We start from the raw sequence: 5,244 nt of genomic DNA, 5'->3' as shown, positions 1-5,244 counted from the left end.
TTCTGCCTTATCTTACCATTATATGTGGGCCAATATCTTACCTTCACCGTCTCCCCCTTGAGGGAACTTATCTCACTAGAACACCTATGAAAATGCCTTCTCCAGAGCAGATACAAAGTAAAAAGCAAATTGAATAAGTAATTTCTACAGTGTAAACATACACAGTGGCCCACACAAGTGAATCACATATACTTGCCCACTGTGATGGTAGAAAATTTCATCACCAGTCCTTGAACCAACTTTGCTTGATATCCCAGTCTCTATGACAAGTTTCTTTCTGGACCTGTAATCTCTTAATAACTAGGATTAAGATTTTGTTTTTCTGGGCATATCTATGTAACAAGTTTATTAAAGCCCTACCACTCTTTGTCTTTCTGGCCCACTAATGGCCTTAGTAGCATGCTGCATTTATAATTTGTGGTTAGGTTGAACCCACATGACCTCTATATGACATACAATTAAACTTTACTAATTTCAGGTCAGTTCAGTCGCTCAGTCATGTCTGACTCTTTGTAACCCCATGAACCAGAGCACAGCAGGCCTCGCTGTCCATCACCATCTCCCAGAGTTTATCCAAACTCACGTCCGTTGAGTCGGTGATGCCATCTAACCATCTCTTCCTCTGTTGTCCCCTGAACAGAACTCCTGCCCTCAATCTTTTCCAGCATCAGGATCTTTTCCAATGAGTCAGCTCTTCGCATCAGGTGGCCAAAGTATTGGAGTTTCAGCTTTAGCATCAATCCTTCCAATGAACACCCAGGACTGATCTCCTTTAGGATGGACTGACTGGATCTCCTTGCAGTCCAAGGGACTCTCAAGAGTCTTCTCCAACACCACAGTTCAAAAGCATCAATTATTCAGCACTCAGCTTTCTTTATAGTCCAACTCTCACATCCATACATGACCACTGGAAAAATCATAGTCTTGACTAGATGGACCTTTGCTGGCAAAGTAATGTCTCTGATTTTCAATATGCTGTCTAGGTTGGTCATAACTTTCCCTCCAAGGAGAAAGCGTCTTTTGATTTCATGGCTGCAATCACCATCTGCAGTGATTTTGGAGCCCAGAAAAATAAAGTCACCCACTGTTTCCCCATCTATTTGCCATGAAGTGATGGGACTGGATGCCATGATCTTAGTTTTCTGAATGTTGAGCTTTAAGCCAACTTTTTCACTCTCCTCTTTCACTTTTATCAAGAGGCTCTTTAGTTCTTCATTTTCTGCCATAATGGCGGTGTTATCTGCATATCTGAGGTTATAGATATTTCTCCCAGCAATCTTGATTCCAGCTTGTGCTTCCTCCAGCCCAGCATTTCTCATGATGTACTCTGCATAGAAGTTAAATAAGCAGGGTGACAATACAAAGCCTTGATGTACTCCTTTTCCTATTTGGAACCAATCTGTTGTTCCATGTCCATTTCTAACTCTTGCTTCCTGACCTGCATACAGGTTTCTCAAGAGGCAGGTTAGGTGGTCTGGTATTCCCATCTCTTTCAGAATTTAATAACATTAAATGTTCTATTAAAAATGTACATATGCCCCACCCCCAAACCAAGGCTCACTGAGCCCAGCATGTCTGAACCACAGTGACCTTAAATCCTTACCACTGAATCAAATGGTCACTACAAAGCCATGTTGAAGAACTTAGAAAACTCCAAGAGACCAAGTTGAACTAGCTATGGGTTTATCCAAATTTATACAGGAATTGCACATAAAAGACTGACTGCAGTAAATAGCAAAGCACCTCTGGCTTTGTTTACAACCTAGACGTAAGTCCTTACTCTTGTAGTATGTCTCCTGCAAAGGTTTTCCTATCCCACGGCTCTATGCTCATCAGTGCATACACACTTGAGTTCCTACCATCTCACAGCTAATACCCCATGTGCAGTGATCCAGGGGTAAGAAAGTTGGATTACAACAGCTCTAGCAAGTGATCACCCACTGCATAGCACCAGTTAGGAATAAAGGAAAAAAAAAAGTGTGTGTGGGGACTTCACTGGGGATCCAGTGGTTGAGACTCTGCACTTCCACTGCAGGGGCACAGGTTCGATCCCTGGTTGGGGAACTAAGATCTCCCATGCCAAACTGTGTAGCCAAAAAAAAAAAAAAAAAAAAGCCTCAGTGATCTCTGAATAAAGAATTGCATTTCTACCACGACCCTCCTGTCCCTCAACAGTCCTATCTACTCAAATTCCCCCAGTTCCTACAGCCTCAAATAGCCTTGTTTCAAGGACTTGGCTTGTAGGGCCTGTGGAAGGCACTGCCAGCCGAATGGGAGTGTGGGCCTTTCTCAGGTGACTTAACTCCCCATTCGTTACTCTATTTCTGGGAAGGGAGGAGCTGGCTGGTCAAGGGATGACCAGGTGCCAGGCACACTGTTCCAAGGATAAACCCGGGGAGTTGGACTGTGAAGAAGGTTGAGCGCCAAAAAATTGATGCTTTTGAAGTGTGGTGTTGGAGAAGACTCTTGAGAGTCCCCTGGACTGCAAGGAGATCCAGCCAATCCATTCTGAAGGAGATCAGCCCTGGGATTTCTTTGGAAGGAATGATGCTAAAGCTGAAACTCCAGTACTTTGGCCACCTCATGTGAAGAGTTGACTCATTGGAAAAGACCCTGATGCTGGGAAAGATTGGGGGCAGGAGGAGAAGGGGACGACAGAGGATGAGATGGCTGGATGGCATCACTGACTCGACGGATGTGAGTCTGAGTGAACTCCAGGAGTTGGTGATGGACAAGGAGGCCTGGCGTGCTGCAATTCATGGGGTCGCAAAGAGTCGGAGACAACTGAGTGACTGAACTGAACTGAACTGACATCAGTAATTTAATCACTGAACCTACCAGAAAACAGATAATCAAATATGACAGACCTCAAAAGAGCAAACGATTTGATCTGCCATCAGGCCCACAGAGGAAAATTTCCCAGGTTATACATTCGACAAGCATGGGAACAGGAAGGTTCATAACCTTACTTTCTTTCCCACTCACACAGGCCACCAACAGAAGGAGAAGTGGGATCTAACCACCCAAAATAGCCAAGTTCCCATGGATCGCATTCTTACCCTACCTTGGTCTCACCTGTGGCTTGGGAAACTCACAGAAAGACAAGTTTCGAACGATCCCATATTATTTTCTTTTGGCAGCCACAATTGGTCCCATTACATGTTTCAGGGTTACACGGGAGTCCCATGCTACACACATGGGGCAGGAGCAGATGAATCTTGCTCAGAGCTCTACAAGAAAAGCCAGAGCAAGTATTCCAGAAGTTGATAAAATTTGGAAGAGGGCACCCCAGGGCCTCCAGGAAACCCCTCACTCTCCGGCTTTCAGGACTCTTCATTTAGGGGCCTGTTTTCTTGAGCATTGAAAAGCCTTTTCTGGACAGGGGTGGGGGCAGGGATGTGCAGGTCAATGGCTAAGCTGGCCAGGTGGGGAAGAGGAGGGGAAGAGGGAAGTTTCTTTGGAACCCCCAAAAGAGGTAGACAGTGGGAGGTAAGGGGTTCAAGATGGCAGGCAAGGCCATTTTCTTGGGGGGAGGGTTGTTGGCTGGGGGCTGCTCCCTTGCCCTCTGCTCACCGATTAAAAACAAGAGCTCATGATGAGGAAGACTAGGCGCAGAAAGAGGACGAAAGCCACGTCTCATCCCAGGATAAGCCCTTCTTGACCTGGTCTTCCAGCATCTTGCGGAAGACCTCCCGGCGGGCCCTCAGCCGCCATTTGCGTTCCAGCCGCTCACGGCAGCGCGCCCGCAAGGAGGCGTCCAAGTCGAACATGGTGTGGTTGGCTTCCAGCACAGTCTGACTGCGGTCCTGGGCTGCAGAGCTCAGTGGACCTGTGCGGGGCACGCCTTGGGGTCAGCGGCTGGAGTCTTGGAAGGCTGGACGTCTGGGCCGTGTAGGTCTTCATCACTTGGCAGGCTGAGGGCATACTTCTGATGCAAGGTGGTACTGCCTGGCGCCCTGTGAGCCTGGGAGATGCACGGAAGTGCTCGGCAGACTCAGTGCTTCCCGAGTTGTCCGGGTGGGAAAGGAAGCTCTGCTAGTGGTTAGGCCGCCTTGATTTGGTCCAGGTTGGTCATAGAGAAAATGCCGAGCAGATCATAGAGCGCCATGAGCAAGTGCAGGCCATCGCTCTGGGTGTAAGCCCTCGCTTATAGGCCCAGGCGCGATCTTGGGTTTTGTGGAACCGGGCCCCCACCGGCCTGCCACAGCTTCCACAGTAACAGTCGTGACCACCACACACCGTGCCAGACTGCCATCTTGAATCAAACCAGTCAATTCTAAAGGGAATCTCCCATACTTGGGCCACCTGATGCGAAGGGCCGACTCATCAGACAAGACCTTGATGCTCGTGAAGACTGAAGGCAGGAAAAGAAGGTGGTGGCAGAGGATGAGATGTTTGGATGGCATTATTGACTCAATGGACTTGCGTTTGAGCAAGCTCCAGGAGATGGAGAAGGACAGGGAAGCCTGGTGTGGTGTAGTTCATCAGGTTGGAGAGTGGGACATGACTTAGCGACTCATCAACAACAACAAGGATAGATGAATCACACTTTACACTTAAAGGTAAGAATATCTGGAAGGGGGCAAGGGAGTTATATGGCTTGATATTGTTTTCTTTTATCAAATGTTCTATTTCAATCCCATTGTATACATTGTAATTATCAACTACCTTGATAGAGATTGAAAAAAGTATCTCCTTAGATTGCTATGAATTTGGAAGGGATTGGGGGTGGAAGAGTAGCTTTTTCTGTTAAGTTGTGGTGGGGAAAAATATATGCCATATGCTTGAATCCCCCAGCTCATTGAGAGGTTGCTTCTTGAGCTTTTGGAGCTCCAGTGAAGATCTTGGCAGTTATATTTATAAACTATAGTGAAATATGGGATATACTTTATTTGCTTTTACAATAGCTTCTCGGCTTCTTGAGGAAGTATACATTTTAAATTATTAATTTATTGGGAACTAGTACAGTAATTAGCATAATGAAGTGAAGTGAAGTGAAAGTTGCTCAGTTATGTCTGACTCTTTGCGACCCCATGTACTCTATAGTCCATGGAATTCTCTAGGCCAGAATACTGGAGTGGGTAGCCTTTTCCTTCTCAAAGAAACACAGTGAAAGTGCCCAGGAAATATTTTTCCTAGAGATTTACTGAGAGCAGCCATAGAATAGTCCCTTCTCTCCAATGAGTAATGGTAACTTCTTATTTTCCCATCTCATCCCATCATCTAATTTCATCTTAAAACACT

General features: G+C 46.2%; 1 pseudogene; it reads right to left on the bottom strand.

Annotated features, from left to right (window-relative positions):
- Nucleotides 1–3,576: 3,576 nt before the first annotated feature.
- Nucleotides 3,577–4,255, bottom strand: LOC138416289 (dnaJ homolog subfamily C member 30, mitochondrial-like; annotated as a pseudogene).
- Nucleotides 4,256–5,244: the final 989 nt, after the last annotated feature.

Source organism: Ovis canadensis, chromosome 12 (assembly GCF_042477335.2).
Source record: "Ovis canadensis isolate MfBH-ARS-UI-01 breed Bighorn chromosome 12, ARS-UI_OviCan_v2, whole genome shotgun sequence".
In the NCBI taxonomy this organism is placed as follows: domain Eukaryota; kingdom Metazoa; phylum Chordata; class Mammalia; order Artiodactyla; family Bovidae; genus Ovis; species Ovis canadensis.
This window is presented reverse-complemented; position numbering and strand designations above follow the sequence as displayed.